At 38.1% G+C, this 27617-nt stretch overlaps 1 protein-coding gene across 6 annotated transcripts in view; it reads right to left on the minus strand.

Annotated features, from left to right (window-relative positions):
- Positions 1-27617, minus strand: part of PLD1 (phospholipase D1) — a 179473-nt gene that overhangs the window by 111771 nt on the left and 40085 nt on the right. Inside the window, exon 1 of one of the 6 annotated variants that reach the window (XM_039865036.1) lies at positions 2619-2641. The exons of the other annotated variants lie outside the window; for them this stretch is intronic. The gene's annotated coding sequence lies outside the window, so the exon portion shown is untranslated. Of the gene's footprint in view, positions 1-2618; positions 2642-27617 lie in introns of those variants that run through there. 6 annotated transcript variants of the gene reach the window in all.

The following is a 27617-nucleotide window of genomic DNA, read 5'->3' on the forward strand; positions in this document are numbered from 1 at the left end:
TCCCTGGCCACCTCCAAGGTTTTGGCCTTCCTGAGAATGGCATATGCTAAGTGGAAGACACTTAGCTGGATTCTCTCCTACGGGTGCTATCAAAAAGCTGGGGGTAGGGAAGAGGCTCTGTAGAAAATACTAAGAGACAGTCAGGCAAACTTGAACAACCCTTAAACACAACAAGCCTGTAAAACATACACTGCTATGTTTAATAGAAAGAGATCTTGTGTGGAAATTCAAAGATGAGGGTAGAAGAGGGTGGTTCTGGTTTGGCCAGACAACTATGTTCTCTGTGAGCTACGTAATCAGTCATGTTTCTTTCTCTGTGTTTGTTGAAAGGAAGCTTAGAGCCAAATTTGTGGCCTACTGTTAACAAAATATAGGACTATCCTCGCCTACCTCACTTCCCTTCAACTTTCCTTCCCACTTCTAATTTATATTGTAATAACAATTAACATGTACTGATCACTTAGTATGCACCTGGTTTGGTGATAATCTTTTAAATACATTATTACATTTATCATCAATAAGAAATATATGAAGTTTTATAATTTCTACTTTGAAGAGGACAAGAATTTGCCATCCCTTCTTTATAGATAAGAAAATTGAGGCACGGATAGATTAGGTTAACTTGACAAATACTTTGGACAACGTGGCCAAGGTCACATAGGTAGTAAGTGATGGAGAAGGGATTTGAAACCAGATCTCTCTGATCCAAAAGCTGATATTCTCAACTTTAGTCTTTATTTTCCTGTATATTTTCTTGTAGATATATAAGTGCTCCTAGAATGGATGGAAGTTTTAGTAAAACAAGTGCTCTGAGGTAAGGAGCTGACTCAAATGTAAAAAAACAGGGAATGAATTTCTGTCGCAGCTCAGCACCACAGGATAAAGCCATTTAAACAATTGGGGACTTGGTTTCCTCCTCTATAAATTAAGGAGGTTGAGCCATTTCATCTCTTTGGTGCTTTTAACACTAAAACCCTAACTGTAGATAAAATATGCTATAAATTGTTTAGCCTCCCTTTACAATGTAATTAATGTAACCCTTCTCCTATCCCAAGAAATTTATTCAAGTAGTTTTCATATGAATATAAGAAGCAGGTGGGAGAATGTTCTCTAACCTGAGTAATTTAGTCAAAGTCTGTTTGGCCTCCATTGAGGAGCTGTTGCCTCTAGTCACAATTAAAATATTTATTTTCTTCCCTCTCAATTCAACAAACACTTACTAGATGCCAACCATGAGCCAGTTTTTGCTTTATTTAAAATATAAGGTAATGAAAAACTTTTAGAGGAAATGAGACAAGGAAAAACAAAGAAGAAATTACATCATATCATTGCTACTTGTGGATTTGAAAGTCTTTAAGTATTTTCTATTGATTAAACAGTCTTAGGTTAACTCTGCCAAGTTTCTGAGCTTAGCAAAAGAAAACAAGAGTTACTCCAAATGACTTCCCCTTTGGACAGAGTGTTAATTTTAAAAATGAATGTTAAATTTAAGATATACAGAAACCAGAGTAATCTACATATTGCAATTGAAATAAATAGTACAGAGTCACTGGATCAAGCTAAAATAAATATCCTATTTCAGATGGAGATATAAGAAACATATAAATATGTGAAAAATTAGAAAAGAAACAAGTCTTATTTATCCTCAAGTGTTTTCTACATGCTAAGTACAATTTTAGCACAGTTATTTTATTTAATACTCACAGTAATCCTACCTGGAATTTACGATTATTCTGAAAGATTTAGTTAAGTAACTTGTCCAAAATCACTCAACTTGTGTCCGGATTGAGTTTATAAAGCAGATTTGTCTGGCTGTGAAATCTCATGAACCCGCTTATAGAGGATCATAACTATTGATTTTATGTTATAAGCTTGAATGTCTATAAATTAACCTTTTATATGAAGTTTAAATTCCATAAAAAGATTTTCTCTACTTTAATCACCACCTTGGAAAAGATCCTACTGGCCCCACAATCATAACAATTATGGAAACAATATATCCCTACAGCCTCCTAAATTTCTTCCTGGCCTTTTATTTTTATGGTTCATAATATTTTATAAGATTACATGGAATTTTAGTGAACCTAGAGGTTTTGTAGATTTGTTCCTGCTTTTGTGAAGACTTTACCATTTAATAATGGAAAATGATCCAAATTATTTGTCCATCACTGCCTTCACTTGTGTCCACGGTCACTTTGTGTTGATAGTTCATTCGACAATTGTATTGCTGGTCTCATTCTTAAATATCAAGCTCTAAGGCCATCTATACTCCTATACTGTCAGATCTTCATGAATTAGCCCATGTTTTTTTCATCTAAAATAATCTATAATGTGGGTGAGCAGCTGCCACAGTTACAGCCTATCTTAACCAGCAACAAGATAAGGGCTTCAGTGTTTACACTTGGGATAATGTAATTGATTTTGTTACCTCCTTAGAAAATTATACTGCAAGATCATTATCTCTTTTGGTACCAAGTAGAGATGGTGCCCATGGGGCGATAATAGCAGCTGTGTTTTATCTCTGTTTGTATCTGTATTCAGGAAGTAAATAGGCTTTTTTTTTTCTTTCTGGTGCTGAATACTAGAATTTAAAATGTTTTCAGGGAACACTTAATTACCTCGTTATTCTGTGGTGAAATCAGAGAAATCTAGAGTTGTCTTCTGATCTTAATTTTCAAAACGACTGCAATGTAGGACATCAAAGGGAGCAGATATTTTTCTTTCCAGATAGTACATACACAAACATTGCCTTAGCCAAAACACAATAATAATATTATCAACTACAACTATTTAATATGAAAATAAATATTAGCATTAGCTAATATTGGCTGAGTATGAACTATATGCCAGGCACTATTCAAAAAGATTAATTGCATGATCTCATCGAATCCTCACAACAACCTTCGGGGTTGGGTCTCATTCTCACTTCCCTTTTTAAGATGAGAAGCTTAGAGAGGGTGGGCAACTTGCCCAGGGCTACTCAGCTGGGATGCTTTAGAGCTGGACCAGCCCCTGGTTGACCTGACTCCAAAGTTCAGTTATTTAACTAGCCAGAGGTGGAACCGGGGGTGGCAGGACAGATGGACACTAGGAGACTTTTACTACTCATTTTACATACTCTAGAATAAAAAATTCAAAAAAGAACAACACCAAGATTCAACATTCGTTCTGTGAAAATAACTGACTTACTTCTTGCTTCCTTTTCTAAATAATAACATGCAAAGATCCTCCAAGTCTTTTAAATGTTATTTGTGCTTACCAAGAGATACAAATGCAATGGATTTCTAAATCAAAAATCATATCTTCATGTATAAATGTGAAATGAATTATAACTAGATCATTTAAACCCAAGCTGAGTTGTGGGGATTTCTTGTTTTCCCATTTTCCATTATGATGAAATTAATCGGCGGATCCATACTACATAACCTCTCAAAACATATTATACAGTAATGATTTATACAGAACTGACTTGATGCCTGAAATGCAAAAATCATAAATGTGGAATCAAGTTCTGAACTCCGTCTCTAGTGACACAGTGAGCCTTGCATAAATACTTTTGAGTTTAGCTGACTTTGAATAAAGTAAATGATAGTATCATATTTTACATTCCAGATTATATATTTTGAGAAAAATAACACACTGAAAAAATGACTCTTGATGTTTACTTAGATCTTTGAATGTTCTAAAAAGAACATCAGTTCCACAAACATCAATGGAGGGCTTACCGTGAGCCTTAGACAGAGAATAAAATGTCAATGATGTAGGGGAAAGGTCAGATGACCTAGATTCTTCTATCTTTATTATCAGTGTAAGCTGGACAACTAACAGCCTCCAGGGTTTCAGCCTCCCCTCTATAAAATGGAAACAGTGTAGACTTGCTATACGGTTCCAAGAAGTAGTAGTTTGATTTACAAACACTACCCTCCCTCTGGGCTTCACATCTAATCTGATCTTAAAGCCCCTAGAGCCCAGGCAACTCCCACTTCTTATCCTTCTTTCCTGGTTTCCTGTCAAAGCCTCCATTTGGCCAAACACTGACACTGCTTTTCTCCCTGTGGTGTCGAGACTGAAGATGATGGTGCTAAATAACCTGGACTCTCCATGTCCCCAGAACAGGAATTGAAACCATGTTCTTTCTTTTCCCTAGCTAAAAACAAAAATCTACAATTACATAAAGCAATTTCTAGCAAGAAATCATTTCTCAATTCTCATGATCTTCCTTAAATCCTTTCTGACCTCCTTGGTTGGTCTTTGTTCTCTACCATAAGCTTTCTTAGTCATTTCCTTGGATGTGTCTTAGAGTTAAATATTACTCTCTGTGCAGTAATAACCAGCTTCTTCTAGTTCGTCTCAGTCATATCTTTGAATTCAAACAGATGTTTTATTTCCAGAGGCAAATCCAAGTGTTAAGGGAAATTGATGTCTATTTCAAGTATGGAAAATACTGTTATTTATTGAGTACCTACTCTGGTCTAGTGGATAGGAAAATACTGTTATTTATTGAGTACCTACTCTGGTCTAGTCACTAAACCCACATTACATATATCACTTCTCATGACAATCCTCATGACAAATCATTTAGAATCAAGGACATTGAGCCACAGCAGCTTCCCGAGGCTGCCCAGCAGTGAGTGGCGGGGCTGGTCTCAGTGAGTAGGCCACCCAGAGAGCTCCATCCCGCCTGCCTCCCTGGCCTCTGCCACTGGTTCAGTGGAGATCCCTGTCACTGCCACTCTCACGTTTTCTCCTAATACTACCTGCCCCCTTGGCTTCCTCCTGGCTGAGGGCAGGGCTTGGGCACAGCCTCCATAACACGGCTCAGCAGGAGCTACTGTGGCTCCAGCACCCAGCTTCGAACCACCTCTGGCCAGACCCCACAGAGGCCTGGCTCATCCTAGGCTTTTTTTTTTTTTTTTAATTTTAGTTTCAAATACATAGTACATTGGTTAGACATATATATATAGGTTATAAAACAATGCCCCTAATTGCTCCTTCTCTCCTATGGTTTTCCACCTAGCCAATATATTAATGCTAACTGCATTTCCTATGCCGTGCTCTCCATTCCCGTGACCATCTATCCACTACCAATTTGTACTTCTTTAACCCTCCACCCCATTCTCCCAGCCTCTCAACCCCACCTCCCCTGTCACCAAATTGTCCTCTACATCTCAGTTTATTTTGATTAGTTTCTTTTTGTTCCTTAGATTCCACATATAAGTGAAATCATGTGGTATTTATCTTTCTCTGTCTGACTTATTTCACTCAGCATAATAACCTCTAGCTCCATCCATGTCATTGCAAATGGTAGGATTTCATTTTTTTTAATGGCTGAGTAGTATTTCACTGTATAGATGAACCATAACTTCTTTATCCAATCGTCTGTTGATGAGCATTTAGGATGCTTACATATCTTGGCTATTGTAAATTGTGCTGCCATGAATATTGGGGTGCATGGATCTTTATGAATTATTATTTTGGTTTTCTTTGGATAAATGCCCAGAAGTGCACTTGCTGGGTCAAAAGGTATATCCATTTTTAATTTTTTGAGAAACCTCCAGACTGTTTTCCATAGCGGCTGTACCAATTTGAAATCCCATCAACAATGTACGAGGGTTCCTTTTTTTCCACATCCTCACCAACACTCGTTCTTTGATTTATTGATGATAGCCATTCTGACAGGTGTCAGGTGATATCTCATTGTAGTTTTAATTTTCATTTCTCTGATGATTAGTGACCTTGAGTATCTTTTCATATGTCTATTGGCCATCTGTATTTCCTCTTTGGAGAAGTATCTGTTCAGGTCTTCTGACCATTTTTTTAACTGGATTGTTTTTGTTGTTGTTGAGTTGTATGAGCTCTTTCTATATTATGGATATTAACCTCTTATCAGATGTATCATTAGTGAATATTGTCTCCCAGTCAGTCTGTTGTCTTTTTGTTTTGTTGATGGTTTACTTTGCTGTCTAAAAACTTTTTAGTTTGATGTTGTTACCTTTGTTTATTTTTTCTTTTGTTTCTCTTGCCCAGGGAGATATATCCAAAACGAAATTACTGTTAGCAATATCAGAGAGTTTACTGCCTATATTTTCTTTTAGAAGTTTTATGGTTTCAGGTCTTACATTTAAGTCTTTAATTGATAATCCATTTTGAGTCTATTCTTGTATATGGTTTAAGGAGGAGGTCTTCTTTTTTTTTTTTCTTTTTGCATGTATCTGTCCCGTTTTCCCAAAACCATTTACTGAAGAGACTGTCTTTAACCCATTGTATATTCTTACCTCCTTTGTCATATATTAAGTGAGCGTATAGGCATGGATTTATTTCTGGTCTCTCTATACTGTTCCATTGATCAATGTATCTGTTTTCATGCCAGTACCATGCTGTTTTGATTACTGTAGCCTTGTAGTATAGTTTGATATCAGGCAGTGTGATACCTCTAACTTTGTTCTTTGTTCTCAAGATTGCCATGGCTATTCACGGTCTTTTATGATTCCATATAAATTTTAGGGTTACTTGTGAATTCAGAGGATATGCCAACCAGGACTTGGAAGCTGGCTTTCTTGGGAGTTGAGGTCGGGGAGAGGGGTGCGGTGGAAGAGGGTACGGAGAACCCAGCCATACAACCTGTGAGAATGGGGTGTTAAGGAGCTGGCATATGTATTCCTCTCCCTTCTCCTCCTCACCTGACTGTACTGAACACACTGGTACCACACAGTCAATCTGGAAGGTGTCCAAGCAACTGGCTAAATTTTATGATGCTATGGCCAGCCTAGTGATGCACCACCTTGCATGCATCCCCGTCTCTCTTCACTTTATTCTGGATGACAAATTATGCTAAGTAAAGCGATATAAACATTTTTTCTCACTAAGGGAAACTTAGACCACCAATGATTAAGTGGGTGAGCAATATATGAACAAAATAAATATTTTTTCCAGAATAGAGTTAATCTCTATTAAAATGACTCTAAAGAAAAACCTTCTTTCACTGGCTTCAAATATGAAAGATTTTTTTATTGAACACAATGTTGCTTTTGATAAGAACACATGTTGATCACAAAGCTATAGGTATTAATTCAAGGGTTTTAATATAATTTCTACTATTGTTGCTCCTTTTTCTTAAAGCTGATATTTGCATCTTATGATGGCAGTCCCATTTAGCTTTAGCTAGTAGAAGCTACATTCCCTCATCTAGACTCTGTTCATCATTAAAATTCTTTCTGTTTAAGTTCTGATTCCCTTTTTCACTTCCCTCCAAGGGAATGGGTAAACAACCTCCATTAGTAAGTTTAGGCAACATAGAAAACATCTTCAATGATAATCCATGAATTTCACCTATGAAAAGAATGAAACTGGCAAACACATGTATAAACTCCTCCAGACATTCTCCAGTGCTAATGAGCTCTCAAATTTTGTCACGACTGCTGGTAAACATAGCAAAGTCTCATTTTTTTGCCCATGTACGTAATTGCAAAATATTTGTTAAGGCAGCAGAGTACCACAGAAGGTATGTGATTTTAAGTTACAAAGCCTGAATTCTGACTCTCCTTATGCTGAAACATGTTATTTACAGCTCTTAAGTCTCAGTTTCCTAATGTATAAAATGGAGGTAATACTATTAAAATAAGCAAGGGTAAAAATTAAATGATATAAAGTGAGTGGCATAGAGCTTGGGCTATAGTAGATGATGAAATAATGCTAGTTGCTCCTATGCCCTTAGCTATTCTAAGAGCTACAAGACCTCTGTCCAAAGTCCATGCATCCGTAACAGAACTCAGACCCCTGCTGAGTACAAGAAGTAACAGCCAGAGTTGCATTATGGGAATAGTCTGGTGCTGCCCACTACAGAAAAAAACACTGCTACAAATGTCTGGAAACAAAATGGATTAAGCTAACATAAGTGCCTCTTTTCCACTACAAGCACAGAACTGCCAAATAAATTGTAATTGTTTTTGGAAAATACTTAGTGAAGGATAAAAGCAGAGGCCGCAGCAACAAAAATAATAATAAAGTTTATGTTCCATTTAATGCCCAAAACAGAATCAAAATTTCAAAGCTGAAAAGTATAAATATGATAAAGACTATATTCTTCACTAGCATTAAAGACAATACTGTATATCTTTGTGAAATCCAGCTAAGTATCATAACCCTCTGATGCCACATGTAAAAACCAAAAAAATAATAATAATAATAACGAAAGAAAGCTTTTAGTTTCCAAGAATTAAGGAACAAATTAAAGTCAGATGGATATACTGGAACTAAAGCTGAAGAGGCCCAAAGTGTTTTTATCTTGGATAAAGTGTCTGTGAATACATTTCTGTCCCCATGTGACTGTGAGCCAACATGTTCCCAGGACTATGGGAGGCAGGGCCCTGGAAGCGAGACTCCTACAAAAAACCTAGAGCCTCAAAGAGCTATACCATCTGTTTAAAGGAGACTAGAAGAAGTGTATCCCCAGCAACCCTGGGAAGAAACTGCAAGGAATTGTAGGAACTACAAAATGAGAAACGAAATAAAAATTATCCAGGATTGCAACTTCTGGCTTTCAGTACTAGAGGTGCTGCTCCTATTAGATCAGCCACCCCACAGATAATGATTATAATTCCAAACAAAACATAAAAAAAAAAATAAAAATTAAAAAAAAACCTGCCTGAAGAACAACCAAAAGCAAGCGGAAACTGAAAAGGAATCAATATTTGGGACAAAGGAATGTCACTGTTTTTACCTAAGGCAGACCCAGTCCATGCCAAGTTGGATGACTAAAACTCAGAGAGAAAATCCACACACTTACTGGCTTGAAGAACCACAGAAAAGGTTTCATGGCAATCATGACAGCAAAAAAGTGAAGTAGGAAATCCTGGAAAGGAGAGAGCCACACAGGGGGAATGCTAAATTCTGCATATGCTGACCCTTGAATCATGCAGGCATGGGGTATGCTCCAAGGCAACTCATATGGTACTAAAATGGCTTGACAGAGATTTCTGTCGCTGCCCATCACAGGAAACAGAGAGTTTGAGTATGAGTCCAGCCAAGTTAACTGCCTGCTTGAAAAACGACATATACACACACAAAAAAATGAACATAAATGAATCCAGTCTCTACAACATATCAATCACAATGTCACCTAAAAACAGAAAAATGTGAAGAGAAACAGCTATCAGTGGAGACTCATCCTGAGATGTTGACAAGGATTTTAAAACTATTATAACATGTCCAAGGGTGTAAAAGAAAATGTTTTTTGATGAAAAAATAGAAAATCTCAGCAGAAAAAAAGAAAAAATAATATCAAATGTCAATGACAAAAAGAGCCAGTGAACTTGAAGACACATCAATAGAAATGATCCAACCTGAAGAATAAAGGGGAAGAAAAATTTCTAAAAAAATGAAGAGAGCCTCAGTGAGCAACAACATCAAAAGAATTAACATTCATGTAATTTGGTCTCAAGAGGACAGGCTAGCGAGAAAATAAGACAGAAAAAAAATGTTTGAAGAAATAATGGCCAAAAACATTTACCAAATTTGGTGAAAGAAATAAATTTACAGATTAAGGAAGTTTGGTAAATCCCAAGCAGGAATAAATACAAAGAAAATCACACTGAGGCACATTAAAGTCAAGGAGAAAGAAAAGAGAAAATCTTAAAATCAGCCAAACAAAATTGACATACTACATTCAAGAGAACCATACTAATGACCATTAAACTCTCAGAAACAAACACCATAGACAGTGAAACAACATTCAATAAATATGGAACTGAATAAATGAATACATATTGCTTTTCCCAAACTCACCTAACTCAAATTTAATACCCCTTACCGTCAAAAGTTGACATACACAAATCTGACCAGGCTTGGGGGTTAGTTACTGGGTGTTACCCAGTAAAAAGGTAAAGTTAAATGGGCCCATACTGGAACTGAAAGTAAACGTGGCCTCTTTTGAGACAACTAAATTAACTTTCCAAGCGGTTAGTGCTCCATGGCTCTTGCCTACAAGGTCGGGGTTCCCACTATTAATGACAGTGATGCCCAGGTAAGGGGAAAACGATCATCAAAACTGAAGATTTAGTTGCTTTTGCCTTCCTGGAAGAGCTGTCACAGTGGCTTCAATTAAACTTTTAAAACAAGAAAGCCTTAATATACTCATTTAAAAACTTCCCCTCCATGCCACCAGGTAACTTAATTCTTCAAGTTAGAAAGTCCATTTCCTTATCCTAAGAATCTAAGCATTTAAAATATAACAAAGCTTGTTTCACAAATTCCTCAAGATACAGATAATAATAAATATTATTAAAATTATAACCCAAACATAGTATTTTACTCCTTTAACACATTCTCCTGTACTTGATCTCATTTTGCCTTGGGAATACTCTATAAAGGAGGTATTATTGTCACGTCCACAGCAGAGGTGAATAAACTGAGGCTCAAAGAAGAGAGGAGAGGGGTCCGGGGCCGGGTCATTCAACTGTGATGTACAAGTAGGGCCGGGGCTCAGACCCAAATCCTAGTGAAATGAAAGAATAGATATTTCTGAATATGTGAAAACAGATATGTAGCCTCCTATGAAGGAAACACCTGGGCCACTGGCCCCAGCTACCATGTGACGTCAAGTTGAGAGGCCATGTAGCAGAGTCATAATACTACCTGAGTTTTTATCCATTCCGCCACTTACTACCTGTGTAAACCTAGACAAGTAATATACCCTCTCTGTGCCTCAATTTCTTGATCTATAAAATGGGGAGAGTAATAATGTCCACCTTAATGGGTTGTTGTGAGGATTAGTTCGTTAACATAGAAAATGTTAAAAATAATACCTGACCCAAAGTAAGTGCCATGTACATGTTAGCTATAATTATTATAAACTGGCCTTACTTTTTAGAAGCAACACAAGGTGAAAAATGAGGCCAAGAAGTTCTTCAAGACTCTAAGAAACAGTACTTGTGATACTTATTTAAATTCTACTGGTGGAGGCAGTTTTCAATAAGCCATTTGGGAAATACTGAGTGTTTTTTTAAATTTCTTTGAGCAAAGTAAGTACAATTCTCCCTCTCAACAGACAACCTTCTTTGGTTTCTTCCTTTTACTTAGATTGCTTCCTTTTACACTTCTTAAGATTTGTGTTTCTTCCTAGACTTATTCTGGTAATACTTATGCTACTCACCATAGCGTTTATACTAAGAACATACCATTCCTTATTACATAGTTTCACTTACAAAGCATTTATAGGAAATTCTTAGCAACCTTATAATATAGTACTATAGAAAATGACATCCAATCATCTGCATATTATTTCAAGATTTCACACTCATTAGTTTGCTGTTTTAACATTATGACATATAGAGTCACTCCTACATAGTTATGTGGCTGGAAAGGATACCTATGAAAATGATGTTCCTTGGCTCAAAAACCTACAAAGCTGGCCCCCTCGAGCCTCCCCCACCCCCTGACACCTACACACACACACACAATGACTAGACCATAGCCCAAGCTCACTAGCATTCAAGGTACTTTCCAATCTGGCCTTAAAATGCCTTCACAGTCCAACCTCCTGCTCAAGTTCTACTCAGTCACTACTGTTTGGTCAAATCAGTCCCAGGGATCAGGCCTGAGTCTGATCAGACCTCTGGATCCAGCTGCCAATTCACAAGAAATACAGAGGACAGAGGGACACGATGAACTGCATCATGGGGATGCAATCAGCAAAACCTAGACCTTGGGCAACTCTACAGGTCAAACAATCTGCGTTCTTCAACAGAAAAATTATAAGGAAAAGAAAAGGATGCAAGGGAACTTGTAGATTAAAAGTAGGTAAAAATACATATCAAATAAGAAAATGATACAACAAACAAATGAGATTAAACTCTAGTGTCTAGGGATGCACACTCAGGTGATCAAACAAGAAGAAACACAAGAGCAGTGATGATGGGTTGGGCGCTGTGACAGGACATGTGGCGCTGGCTTCTGGAGTGGCTGACACAGGTCTTTTTCTTGACCTGGGTAGAGGTTTCATGAGTGTTTGATTTTTAATTATACTCTAAGCTGTACATTTGGCCCTGGCCTCCCCACCCATACATCTTCTCCCATCACTGCTTCCTCCATGCATCTGCCTAATGAGAACTTCCACACCCCCTAAAACTTTCCTGGCTCTCCTCTACACATCCCCTGAAGGCAGAGGTAACACAAAGCTTTGCAGCGTTTGGTTTCTAAGTCTTTGGTGGCTCTTGTATCTCAGATGCTTGCGGCCATACATACTTCATGTCCTCTGTGATACTGTAAACTTTTGGGAACAGGAAGCTGGATCGTCCCCAAACGGAATACAGAGTAAACATTCCAAACTCATCACTAGTTAAAAAAAAAAAAATACTAGTCAATTAAAAATTAGGCGAGAACTTTGAATCTACTGGGTTTATCCTGTTATAAGACCCACTTCTTCAGCGGCTTCCGTCCCTCTTTACTCCTTGTCAGCGGCCCTTGTCCCTCTTCACTCCATTGGTTCATCTGCAACCAACAGACCCTAATCCACCTGGGTTAAGAACATGGGTGTTTAATCCTGGCTCTGCCTCTTATTAGTCTTATAACTAGCAACCTCTTACTTTACTTACATTACTCTGGGCCTTTCTGAGCCTCAGTTCTCTCATCTGTAAAATGAAGCTAATCTTATCTAATGGGATGGTAGAATATTGCATGTAAAGTACTTAACCCAGTGCCTGACATGAAGATTTCAATACCTAGTTGATATTATAAATATTACTGTTATTATTACTATCATTAATGGGAAAGATACCTCAATTATCAAGCACTGAAACTCTAGCCAAGTAAAGTGAAAAAATAAAACCTGGTAACAGGCATGTTTACTAAATGTCAAACAAATTGTGAAAAGAAGGAAACTCAATGCATATGTCATTCCTTTGGACTCCATCACACGAACCCAAAATTTTTTGCTAAAGTAATCTGTTTGCATCTCTTTCATTCTTATAGGACTGTGAGCTCCTTGGGAACCCAGAATGACCGTGTTTTGAACTTGTGTCCAGACTCTCCAATCCTATGTCCGTGACTAGCATCACAGCCCACTTTCTCCTCTGAGGCCTCCTAATTCTTTTAACCTCTGCACTTCAGGAGCTTAAAGCTTCTTACCGTCTCTGAAAGAAAGAAATCAAGTCTGATGTATCACATATCTTTAACATTTGCTAAAAATTAATTAAACAAAGAAAATGAATGACACCATCAATGGGCACTATTTTACTGTGTGAGTGTGCGTGTGTGTGTGTGAGAGAGAGAGACAGAGAGACAAGACAGACAGAGACAGAGACAGAGAGACAGAGAGACAGAGAGAGAGGGGAGAGGAGAGGGAAAGAGAGAACAGAAGCTAATGCAACCCAATTCAGTAAATCTGTATGGCACATGTATTTGGTGGCAGACACCAGTTAAGAATTGAGAAGAGAGAGGGCAAGGGGGAAAGAGAGAGTGAGGGGGAGTGGGGAGGAAAAGAGAGTGAGGAGGAGGAGAAGGAGAGAGAGAACAGAAGCTAATGCAATCCAATTCAATAAACCTCTATGGCAAATATATTTGGTGGCAAATACTGGGTAAAAACTGAGGATACAATCTTTAGACTAGTGAAACCAGGATACAGCACCTGGTCAGTAACATCTATTGCACGTGATAATCTCAGTATTCATTTCGGCCAATCCCCTTCAATGCACTGAGAAAACAGAGGCTCACGGGGTCACACAGAAAAAGCAGAGGAGAGACCAGAACTCTTTCATACCGTGCATGCTCACACAAGTCTGTTTTAGGAGCAGATTTTTTCTTTATAATGCAGATTTGAATCATATCCAAAATGTATAAGAAGGATGATCGGACAAGCAAGATAAACCACTTTGTCTCAGCTGCAGCCAGACTCTGCTCAGCAGGTGTGGACAGGTTGCCAGCCTCAATGGGAAAGAATTAGCTTGGTCTTTGTGCAAGAAACCACCACTCCCAGGATGGTTACTAAGGAACAGAGCTGTTCTAGTGATACCTGACTCTGTGACATCCCCGAGGGTCAGAAGCATCTGGATTGCATCAATGCAAACAAAAAATGGCAAACTGAAAGACAGCCTGCCAAACTTCAGTGCACTGGAGAGAGGCGGCGTCTACCAGGCAGACTGGCAAGCCAGCTTGTCTTCCAGTCGTGCTGCACTGTCGGGTTTCTCACGCAACTCAGGATGACAGTAAATCACTCGACAGGTATTTCCTGAGCAACCACAATGTGCTGAGCACCATGCTAGGCTCTGGGGGTAAAATATGACCTTGTGCATTTTTCTGCACCGTGAAAACAGGGGCTTTAGGGAAAAACTCTCTCATTACTCCTCACCTTACCCTGTGTATTTGCCTCTTTCCCCACCAAAACCCCAGAAGAGGGCCCCTCCCCCACCTCTCCTCTCCCACGTGTGTCTATTTCCAACTCTCCTCTCAACACTCCATTAATCAACTCTCTTATCAACCTCTCCTACTCCTATAGTTTTTTTTTCCTATTTCCATTAAAACATTCTCAAGCATCTCAATTACATGTATGTTCCCCTCTACCTCTCACCTCTCTTGCTGTGACTTCATAGTCAAGCCTTTGATGGTATTATATTACCCTGCTCAGTTGGACTGAACCAAACATGCTCCATGCTCTCTGACCTCGCAGCCTTCCAACAGGCTGCTCCCTCTCAGCGTTGCCTTCCTCCAATTTCCTTCTTTGCCTGATTAACTCCTATCATTCATTCAGGTTCGTCTCAGGGTCCACCTCCTCCAGAATGCCTCCCCAGGCTGTTTAGGTGCCTTTCCTCAGTGCTTCTATAGCATCCAGGTGAGTTCATTGAGAACGTTCCTTTCTGTTTGGCCTCCGTCTCCTCTAGAAGATTCTAAGTTCCCTGAAAAGAGAGGTCATCTCTAGATCCTTAGCTCCTAGTGTCTACTGGGCTCTCAGTAACTGTTTGTGGACCAAATGAGGAATGAATTAATACAAATAAGACCTAGAACAGTTCACGGTGTGGGCAAAACAGAGAACAACATGTGCATAATGCCTTCCAGATTACAAAACGTTTTTCATATGTACATTTTATTTGATTTTCCTAATCCTGCAAGGCAAACAGCATTATTTTTAACCCTCTTTTCAGCTGAAGAAGCAATGATTCAAAACAATTAAGAGGTCTAACCAGGGTCATACTCTGTAAGTGGTAGGTCTGAGACTCAAATTCTGACCCTTAAATTTCACATTCCCTACTTTCTCCATTCCCTATAAACTACTCTCCTCCTACTCAGACATACACAATACTCTACAAACTCTCCTCATCAAAACCTTATATCTGAAAACTCATCTGCTTGCCTTGTGCCAAACCAAACTACTTATTAGAAGGAACACAAATGGATTCTGTTTGATTTTAACAAAAGGAGTCAATCTAAAAAAGAAAATAATACAGCCAGAACAACAGAGGTTCCACTTCAACGGGATGGATGAACATAAATGATTGGTGGTCTTATCCAGTCCCACCAAACCTGCAAAGCATCTCGAATTTAGGGCTCATGATGAAATGGCTACAGATCTGCCCTGTGACTCACTCATTATTAAAACCAGAAAATCATCATCCTATCTGATGGAACAGCAGTGAAGGCAATTTTTACCCAAGAACACCTTTGAAAGGCAGCAACTACTGCATGTCCAACAAGCTGTTAGCACTCCCTCAGCCCCTTCCAGGCCTCACGCCCCTGTTCATCCAGCTGACAGCACATGATCCATCACTCTAACTCCTCTCTTGCTGAAAACCTCTACTCACTTGTCCCATTGTCCTTCCGTTGCAGTCATCTGGAAAAACTCAATCCCAGACTAATCCAACTATCTGCCTTCTTGGCCTCTACCCAAGATTTCTAAACATGGGTGCAGAAAAAGCATTCAACTGCATGGACTAGTGTTCATGGACTCCAACCTCAGCTGACCCTGTCTAGCTATCCCTTTTTCAAAGCCAACTTATGAAAGTTGTCTGCTTCTTCCTTATGTTTCATCACTCCTCCCTCATTCTTAACCCACTCATCTGGCTCCCATCTCTATACTCTACCAGCTTTCCCAAAGTTCATAACTACCTGTATATTGTGCAATCCCAAGGATACCTCCCATTACCTCACTTAAACTTTCTGTTGCATAACTCTTGACTCCATTCATTTTTAAGAGTCTCCTCTCTTGATTTTCATGATCCCACATTCTTCTAGTTTTCCTACTCCCTCTCCGGCCACTGACATGAAATCTTTGAGGCTGTTCTACTCAACATGCACATGCCAGTATTTTTCAGGGTCCCAGGATTATTCTTTCCCACTCTATTCACCTCTCAGTGATCTCATTCATGCTAACAGTTACAATACATACTGATGTATCTTTCCCTCACTGTTTCTATGGCTCCCAGTGATATCGCCATTGAGTACCTTCCCTTCCACTTGGCCCTGTTTCCCCTGGAAAACTGGGGGATCCCTGAAGGCAGAGGCCATCTCTGTATCCCCAGTCACCAGTGTCTACTGGACTCTCAGTAGCTGTTTCCAGCATTGTTCTCTTTCCTAAGCTTCAGATCTACATATCCCACTGCCTATGAATTTCCCCATTGGGTGCACTTAATATGCTCAAAATAGAATTCATCATCTTCCAAAGCCCAAAACGAAATACTTCTTCTTCCTATGTTTTCCTTCCTGAATGAATTGAAAACATCCTCTACCAGCTGCATAAACCAAATGCTGGAACTCATCCTTAGCAATTGTTTTTCCCTAACTCTCTCTATCCAATCAACAAGCCCTGCCAAATTCTAAATCTCTCTACAATGTGACAACTGTATTTTATCACCATAACCATGGCAAATTTGAGAAAACAAACAAAAAAAAGGTGCAGTGTAGCTGTGCATACAATACAAGGCAAGTGATGTGAAGGCATTTTGACTTTAACTCAAAGTCTCCACCCGCCCCCTCCCACCCCTGCTCTTGATGCTGGAAGGCTAGAGCTACAAAGCATTCAATAACAATAGGTTTGGGCTGCCCAAAAGATTTTGGAGAATAAGTAACATCACTTTCAATTGGTTATTTTATTATCACTCAGCTAAACAATGGTGTTCTTTCACGAATTAAAAAGATGCCAGGCTAAATAGAAAACTGGCTCTGCTCTCTTTATACAGTCACTACAGAAAACAATGATCTCCACATGAGTTTCAGCTGTGTGAAGTGATGCCCCAATGGGACCATCAGAGTTTGGTTCTGTCACATTTGAGAAACAATGCTTGTTTCAGATAAAAAAGTGAAACTGGCTATGCATGGCGGGTGAAGGTTAGGGGCAACAAGGGGTAGAGGACTCATAAGAAACATGCCAGGCTTAATAACACATGACATAGTTGACAGATTATTGATTCATCATTAAAACAGCACTAATATAAGGTTAATGAAAAGCCACAATGTAATCAGGAAGTACCCTGTTAGTAACCTCTAAGAATTCATTGTTATGGCACTATATTTCTCCAAAACTATAGATAGTGATAAAAGTCATTAATGAATGTTAATATGGAGGGATTTGGGCACACACAGTAGAAAGAGAAATGTGTACTGCCAAAATCTGCAAAGACAATTCTGTGAATATACTAAAAACCTTTGAATTATATATTTTACATGGGTGAATTTTTTTATTTATGAATTATATCTCAATGAAGCTGTTTTTTTAAAAAAAAAATCTGTGACTACAGGAATAATAAGCAATATTGTAAAAATCAATCGACATATGTCAATATTCAAAGGAACAGCAGGTAATTTTCCTTGAAGAAAACCAGTGGTAAAAATCATAACAAAAATAGACAATTGCTACTTATAACCAAAAACAAGGAGAAAAAACATTGTCAGAGCACTTAAAGAAAGCAATCTGTCAATGCCTAAATTGAATATTGCTTTAATTCCACTGTTTTCACTATCTGAACTCTGCTCAGTGAGATGTTTATGTTTTCACAAACACAACAGTCATAGTGGAGTGTTTCTGCCAAACTGGTACCTTTTTTTAAAATTACAAAAGTAGGTATCACAAAGAGAACTATTGTAAGCTCAAAAAGCATGCAAGTCTCAATAACTAGGAAAAAAGTTAAATAAAGAAAAGATGAATTCTGGGTCAGTGATCATTTCCAAGACAAGGTTCCAAAGAAAGGCACAAAAGAGGGAAGAAAAGTAGGAAGCCCAACTCTTTGCAGGCACATGCGTTGGAAAAGAAGCAGAGTGCAAATTTTTGAGTCTGTATTAGGAAAACGAGTTCATGCAAAGACAGAGTCCTATCGAACTCACTTTAAAAAGGTAGATGCCAAAGTGGAAGGCAGGTATATGCTCAGAATTTGATCCACCAAAATAGAAAATGATTATGTCTATCCTTTGATATCACCTAGATCTCGATGATCAAGCAAAATAACTCATCTAGTAAAAACAAAAACAAAAACAAAAACAAAAAAAAACCCCTATACTTTAATTTCTATCCTCGGAGATAACACACAAATCCAAGAAACAAAACATAACTCCCTTTGGTTTTAAAGGTTAGAACATGTTAAATCCACTGTGACTCAGCACATGGGTTTCACTTATTTAAAGTTGTCTGAAACCAGGTTTGCTTTAATATGGCTACATATCATAGGAAACAGCCAAAGAGCACATTGAAAGAATTAGGCAGGAAGGGCACTGGCCTTGGAGTTAAAAGTTTTAGATTTAATCTTGACTCTGGGGCCCTCCAAATACATCAATTTGATCCCTTATTGAAATTAAAGAGTTGGGGGGTGGGGAGGTAGATGGGAAAAAAATTTTTTTAATCGTTTCTGCAATTAAAAAAATAAATTAATTAAAAATATATATGTACATATAGATAACTATATGTAATAAACTTCTATAGTGAATGATTGAATGTAGGCTAAATATTTAAGAAAAAATAATAAAGCAATATTCCAAAAAGATTTTAAAAAAAGAAATTACTCATTTGGACTGTTCGGAATATATATATATATAACATATGGTTTCTTTACAAATTAAGCTTATCTGTGCACATTTAAAATGTATTTATAAAACTTTGCTTTAAATATCAAAAAAAGAAAAGGAAATTAAAGCATTGCCTTTTAATCTTTACATAACATGCCAGGCATGCAGCTGGTGTTCAGTAAATGTTTTCTGAATTATTACTCCTAATAGCTAACATCTAGCAAGCACTTACTGAATACTTTGTATGCATTAAATCATTCAATCATCACAATAACCTTATAAAGTAGGTTTTTAAATTATCTGCATGTCACAAATTCAGAAACTGAGGTTTAGAGAGATTAGTAATGTGCCCATGTGACTCAACTGCTGGGGTGGTACAGAGAGGACTTCAGGGATCAAGGTTTTTAATCAATGTGCACTGCTGCCTCTCTGAACTCAACTAAGCACCCGTCAAAGTAACCATAGCAATCAATAAACATGTGAGGCTCCTTCAATTAATGTTTGCTTTATTGCTCACCTTTTTTGACCACCTGTCTCCCTGGCAGCATTGATAGTAAAAACCTTGAGATCCTTATTACTCAAAGTATGGCCTGTGGACCGGGAACACTGACATCATTCTGAAGCTTGGCCACGTCTCAGAAAAAAATTTGCATTTTATCAAGATACCCAGGTGATGCATATGGACATCAGTCTGAAAGGCGCTGGTTTGGGCTAGTTCCAAAATGATAAACTTGCTTTAATGACAGGAAGAAAGGTTTGAGACAGAAAATATGACAGTGAGAACAAAGCCAGCTTGCTATGGCTGTATCAGGACCTTACTTCACCTAGATAATGGCACACAGATATTTATAAAGGACCTATAAAAAAAAGTCACCAGGGAACTGATAATGGAGACAATAGCTCAATCTATAGGGAATATATCCACAGTTCCACTCCCTTCTAAAATGTCCAAACCTGTGTCTTTAGAAGCATGTATCATGTAGCGCATGAAAATATATTAAGTCTTTGGCAAATACTGAATCACTCATCAGGCAAAGAGTAGATAAAATTCAAGATCTATATGATAGTACCACCTTTGTTCACAACCCAGGAATCACTTCTTATCAAGGTAACTTTATCCTTTTGAATATTAACACATATTTTTAAAGCACAATATAACACTAAAGTCACTTTCTATCTCAAAAGTGTATGTGGCACACGTACACTTTTAAGATAGAAATGGCCTATATTTTTAGCCAAGAAGTTTAGGACAGTAACCATTCTCTCACAGGAGATATAAGTTATATTGAGCTATGAGTCAGAATCTAAAGAAGCATCAGATGGGATTAATTTTTACTCAGTATTTCTTATCTGTTTAAATAGAATTATAAAATCCAATAACTCCACAAAAGCCATGCAGATAACCAAAAGTGGTCTTAGTAGAGGGTAAGATATATATTTGACTTTTTCCTTTATTCCCATTTAAAATATAAAAAGTGAAATAATTTATTTCCTACTTGCTAGTCTATACTTTCTGAGGCTAAGAAAAAGTATTGCACACACGTGGGAATTATTTTTCCTCTTCAGGTCTATCCCTCTTGTCACTTGAAATCTATTGGGCAGGTTCCTTTCTTTAAAACCTTCAATTACACATTCTTGACACTTTCTACTTCCTCCCTGTCTTCATCCAGGGAGAATAAATAAAATGCATTTCTTGCTAATTAATCATCCAGTTATCCCCTAGAAGGTTTCCCTTCAACCACAATGGATCTAAAAGAGGAATTGCTTTTAATTCACAACCCACTCGTTGTGTTACTGTCATGAATCGTCCTCTGGATTCAGCGCTTTTTCTATAAACTGCATCAAATAACTCAGGGTTTTACAAGAAAGGAAAAGGAAAGACGTGGGACTGCTCAAAGTCAGAGGGCAAGCAGGAAGCAGAGTGAAGTTTAGGGTAGTGCGGCCCCAAGGATTCTGACTCAGAGCTGAGTCCAGAGGCCACAGAAACAGGACGTGCTTACTAACTACAAAGGAACACTGACAGTCACCGCCCCCCCACCCATCCCGCCTGAGTCAGCAGCCCAGGATGGGGGCTGCAGGGGGCCCAAGGAATCCCAGGAGAGAATCAAATGCATGAGTTTCCCACGACAGTCCCAAATTCCCAATCTGAATGAGATCAGTAATGGAGTGTACTAAAAAATTGCAACAAGTGTGCTAAACCAACCTCACTGCTGGCAGCATCGTTAATGAATACACCACTTTCAGGCATAATGTAGTAATATGTTTGTAGAGCCATAAAAACATTTATACTCTTTTATCTAGTAATAACACGCTAAAAAGATAAGGAAAGGGACATACAGAAAGTTGTTCACTGCCAAGGATACATGTAGACATCTGCATTTAGGTTTAAACGCACAAGTACAGGCTGGGGTTTCTTGGGCTGACAGCTGTTTTATGAGGAAATCCTAGGAATTCAGGATGAGCTGACCTGACTTTAGGCCTCCCTGGGAGAGTGAATAGTGGGAATGCACACTGCAATCGGCAATGCTGGGTCTGAATCCGATTCTATCTTCTACAGAGTACGGCAAGTTACTCAAATTCCTTAAGCTTGATTTCCTCATCTGTAGAATGAAGATACTATATTCCTATGACTCTGAAAGGTACTTTCTGTCCCCTTCCCCAAACACACACACACACACACACACACACACACACACACACACACACACACACACACACACTTTAGCTTTTCAGAAACTGACATGACTGTTGCACTTTATGTCAACATTCAATGTGATGGCATTTTCTTTCCTCTGTTTCCCTCGAGAAGCTGAAATTTAATTGATGGTGTGTCTTACCATTAACAATAGAATCAAGGAAATACAATAGTCATACCCACTTCGATATCGTTGTAAAGATTAAATGACATAACATATATAAGGCACTTTGGCAGAATTCCTTGAAGATAATAACTGTCCAAAAAGTGGCACATGTGAATATTATTATCTTTAAAGATCTGATGTACTCTTGGGGTACATTGTCAGAAGAGCAGCATCCAGGAAAGCAGCTGGGAATTGCAGCCTGCTAGCCCGTCTACACTTGGAGTACTGTGTTTAGTCTGAGAACCACCATAACAACTAGGCAAACCACAGACAGTCAGAGAATAGGAACCAGGTGGAGAAAAGGCTGAAAACATACTTTTATCAGAAACGGTTGAAAAAATTTGGAATTTTTAGGCTGAACAAAAATGAGAGGCCTTTCAAACATATCAAGACTTACAGGTGTAAGTAGATGTTTTCTCTATGGTTCCAGGGGTTGGAGCTGGAACACAGGGATGGATACTCTAGAGAGGCCCATGTCACTTTAGCATAAAGGAGAACTTTCTAACACAGCACTCTAGGAGTGAAAGAACCCTGGGAAATGCAGAGCTTCCTGAAACAGGAAGCACGCCATCAGCACCTGGAGGGCACCGTGTCGGCACTCTCCAGAAAAGCCTCCTTCTTGGTCTCAGGAGCTACACCCTGTGTCCACTTCAAAATTCCACACCTGACTCTTCTTCCTCCAGACCTAGGCTAGGCCTCACTCAGAGCAGAAGTGGCCCCTTCGGCCTCCATCAGCACATGCTGATGGGAGGGAAAAGCTAGCACTAAACCAGCAAAAAGTGAGGGGAGAAGAAAATGGACTCACTAGGGTGTCTGATACTGTAATAACTCATATGGAAGATAAAGACTCAGTTTGGATGGAGAAAACTGGCAAATTCAGACTCAAGTGGAAACCCTGGCATCCATGGCGTGGAGAAGTATGAAGCCCAGCCCTCGCAGTAGAAACTTTGCAAGTCCTGAGACACATAACACCACCAGCGCCTGATCTACTCCATGGAGAAAGTTCCAACTGGGGCCTAGTGAATCTCTTTAAGATGCTGACCAGTTTTATGAATTACAGCAAGCTCTTGGCAAGATCCACATATTTTCCTTCAGATGTAGGCCAGCTCCCTATTGCTCTAGTTATATACTGTTTCTTAAATTAACCCTCTATCCATGCATTAAGGAAAAACCACTACCCATACTTTATGAAAAACTGCTAAGATCTCAAATTTAAACAGAAGCATAACTTTGGACTGTATCTTTTTATCAGCATTCATTTGAATACTGAAACTAAGCTTACTGTGAAACTAAGCTTATTGTGATTCAACCACATTAGTGTTATAAGCATTTTATCTAAATCTCTCTGAAGGTGATGGGTATCATGATGCCTTGCCCAACAGACAAGCACCTTGCTTACCTATACCAGGTGATTAATGGATAAATTTACCAAATAAAAATGAATGGCACAGTAACCGACTAAAAGGCCTCCACAGTCTTATCCCCAGATGATGCTACTTTTGGTCCTCAGTTAATCGAGGTTTACTACACATCTTTTGTCCAAAGACATTTCTTATAATTGATACTTCTATAAAACAAGATATAGTTAGGAATCCACATGATGTAAGATCAAAATCCTCTCTTCTATACATTGAGCAATTATCATTTGTCAGGTGTTAGGGATGCAATGTAGGAGCACAAAGGTCAATAGTTCTCCATCAGGGGCTCACAGTCCGGGGGAGGAAAGAGGCTTTTAACAATTAATTCTCAGAGTGTGAAGAAAAGTGAAGTGGGAGCCCAGAGGAGGAAGTGCTCAATCTGGGAGTTGACGAAAGTTGCTACTGGAAAGGCACGCTGAAAAGGAATCTTGAAGACCACATAGGAGTCCACTGGGCACACTTGAAAGAAAAGCATATTCCAGGAAAAAGAAATAGCTATAGTGTGTTAGACTATGTAATCTAAAGAATAATAAAAAATAACCCTGATGTTTGAGCAAGAGAGCAAAGTAGGGTGAGGGCCATGATAATTGTCTTCAGATATCTGAGGGACTATCTGAATAGACATTTGCTTCTCAAGGGGGAAGGGGTACTTACATGAGTGTACATTTCAGGTTAATATGTGTAAGAACATCCTGGAAAACACAACAACTAACAAGGAAACCAGTTGCCTTGAGCGGGCAATTTTACATTATAATTATATAGTTTTGGAGTTAGTTGGGTTTTAATTAGCTCAGCTCATGGAAAGTGCTTAATAAATAGTAGTTATACATACTGCGAGATGTCGAACTCACCTTCACATTGTGAGTTCCAACACCACACCAGTTGTCATCTGCGGCAATGTCTCCTGCCACAGAGTAGGAAGATGGACTAGAGACCATCAGAGGTCCCTCCAAGCCTGGGGTTCTCGTTTGATTGTCTCTGCCCATTTCTGATCTGGCATTATTCCCTCAGCTCAATAGGAAAGACACTAAAATGTCTATTGCAAATCTGCTATGTAAATATTAGAAATCATTACTATTGTTATACTTTCCTCTGATATTACCTTTCAACTAACTTTATCATCCCTAGTTTTTCTTTATTCCTGTTTATGTCTGTGTGTGTATGTGTATTTAATAATACATAAATAGTCTTGCTTGCCAACTCAAATTCTTAGTAGGGCAAAATAAAGTTATAAAAATAGAAATCAAATAACATTCTATAGTTTATTACAAATATCACTAATAACAACAATAGCTAACATTCACTTAACATCTATTAAGCATCAATCAAACACTGTGGTAGGCATTTTATATACATTACCTCATTAATTCATACAAGAACCCTATGGCGTAAGTACTAATATTATAATCCCCACTTTAGAGATGAGGAAATGAAGCCTTAAAAAGTCAAATAATTCACTTAAAGTCCCAAATAAGCAGTGCTCTAACCTAACGATTTTGCAATATACCTACAACAATCTTGTATTAATGGGTATGTACTCCCACATAGTTTTTAAATTTGAATGTTGAGCATTTTTATTTAAATCTTAAATATAGGGACTCCAGAAAATAAAAATAAGCCACTTAATCTAATAAACAGGTGAACACATTGAGTCCATTTGGTCTTAATCTCATACTTTTGGATGCTGTTGAGGAAGGAGGGGCCTGCATAGTAATCGGGTCATGCTCGACTAAGTGGTCTTTGAGCATCGAATTAAAATTTCCAGTTTTTTCACCTAACGTATGATTCTCTTCATAGGAAATGTTCAGCACAGGCTTATTTGTGACCATAAGCTAATTACTTAACATTTCTAAGACTTCATTTCCTTATATGTAAAATGGGGATTAGACAGAATCGTGGTTGTGTAGGACTTGAGGACGAAAAAAATGGGAAAAGGGAGAGTGGATACAGATTTCTTTTGGGGGTAATGAAAATGTTCTACAATTACATTATGGTGATGGTTACACAACTCTGTAAATACACTAAAAACCACTAAATTGTACACTTTAAAGGGATTAACTTTGTGATATGTAAATTATAGAATATCAATAAAGCTTTTAAAAAACAATTTCCAAGGTACAGTATCATGTGAGCTCTAGTCGATCCACATGGCTACTGTCTTCCAGAACAAACATGGAAACCAGTGTACAATAAATAAGGCTGTATGTAGCAAAGAACAAAATGTTCAAACAACAATGACGAGAATAAAGACCATGCCTGTGAAGTTGGAAGTTTTCCGTGGAAGCAGTAAGAGGCCTTCAGCAAATTCATTAGCTAAATGGTAATAGCTTTTGATTTTTACCAACACAGGAAAAATAGAAATATAATTTTATTCATCACTAAATTGTTTTGTTTTATTTTTCTTATTTTTTACGTTTTTTTCCCATCACTACTAAAATGTTTTTAAATGAACGGAATGGAATGTTAGAAATATCAGCAATGGAGGAGTCAAAAGACCTCAAAAGGCCCAAAAGGCTCCAACTGGATCAACTAGAAACCTGTAGCCCTGGGGACACAATCATTCTGGGCTTCATCTGTAAAATAAGGAGGCGAAAGAATAAAGTCAACCACTCTCGGGTTCTCTTCCATTTTCATTATTCCAGTCAAATGATCTCTTCTAAGGACTGTCTCAATATGTTGACTTTCTCAACATCATCAACTACTTAGTCCAAGGAAGCATTCTCAAGATCCACTGGAAATCCATGAAAGTATCTTTCCAGGACTGATGTTTCAAGTATTTAAGTGAGCTTCCTCCCACATCTCTTATTAAATAAACTATCTACCTTATAATTTGATTAACTATGACATCTGACTAAAATTTTCAATCTAATGCATAAAAATCAAGACAATTTCCTAAAATAATGCATAAATTCAACAAAACGATTGTTGTCCAAAGTAAAAGTATCTTCTCCTTTATCAAAATTGATCTTGCCTCAACTCTAACCTGATGCTTCTGATTTAATTTTTATTATAAAAATAATAAATTCTTCTTAAAGGAAACCTTACATTTACAAACTATTTGAGGAAATTAAAATCATTTTTAGAGCTACCACCTTAAACAGATGATGGGTGCTATTAATCTACTATTAAACTTGGGTACATCTTATTCCTTAAACCCATGTTAACTTAAGGTGACAATCCCTTCGGCTATCTTCCTAAGCATAGCACACATAGAAATAGGTGTATTTTAAACATGGCCAAATCTGTGATGTACGAATAGTTTGATATCCAGTATTTTAACTCAAAGACCTATTGTCACCATATCCTATTGTAATTTGTCATAAGTAAAATCAGAATGGTTGCATAATGGTCCATTATGCAATTTTCCTCTACTACTGTATGTTTTGCTAATATCCAACTTCTCATAATAATAAATGATGCTTTAATTAATATTTTTTTGTACTTAAAATTTTATACTCCTGCCTAAAAAATTTCAACATTGCCCTATTCCTTTTGTGATGTCTTCTATTGGTTTTAGAAAGAGAAAGTGCTTCCCCATCCAAAGATCAGAATTTAGTTTCTTTTCTTTGCTGCTTTTTTTTTTTTACTTAGTTCTTTATCTGTGGACTACATTTTCATATACTGTTAAAGATTCCAAACTTATTTGTCACATGTTCAAGTTTTAGCCAAAACTAGAGTAAGTTATCTGCCCAACATTTTCAAATGCACATTTATGTTTTTTAAAAAAATACATGCCTCATATTTTTGGCTTTCCACTAAGTCTCTGAAAGCCTTCAGGACGGACAAAATCACCAGAGCTTTGATTATCAGCAGGAAATCATGCTGAGCAGGAATAAAGAGGGCACACATACTGGCCAAACTCAAGCTAAACGATCAGAAGTTCCCAGCCTTAGAGGTTTTATTATGTTTGCCTTAAAAAGCCTCAAAAGTTCCAACTTTAGCTTATCTAGTAGTTAAGAGTTTTCAATGCGATTGGCTTATTCTCCACGTGGACTGGTTACCATTGGTCTCATTTACTGAGCATGGGCAACCTCCATATCCTGCCTTCATTCACCAGGTTCTTGCCATTGGTCACCAGCAGATCAGGTGAGAAAGCAGAGGACAAACTTGCCACCCACCCAATGCAATGAGAACACAAAGGATATGCCTTACTAGTTGCCAGTAAGGCAACGGAAGCAACTTTGAGTATGAAGAACAGCACAGCCATCAGTATTTACATGGCTGCTTCTCATTAATAATAAACATCAGATTATATTTCCCAAGAACATCAACCTCTCATGTCATTTTTTTTTTCCCCACCACAGCACCCCTCTGAGGCACTGTTGCTTTCTAGCGGCTAGGACTCGGGGACAAATTACAT

This window comes from Pteropus medius, unplaced genomic scaffold (assembly GCF_902729225.1).
Source record: "Pteropus medius unplaced genomic scaffold, Ma_sr-lr_union100, whole genome shotgun sequence".
Classification (NCBI taxonomy): Eukaryota; Metazoa; Chordata; class Mammalia; order Chiroptera; family Pteropodidae; genus Pteropus; species Pteropus medius.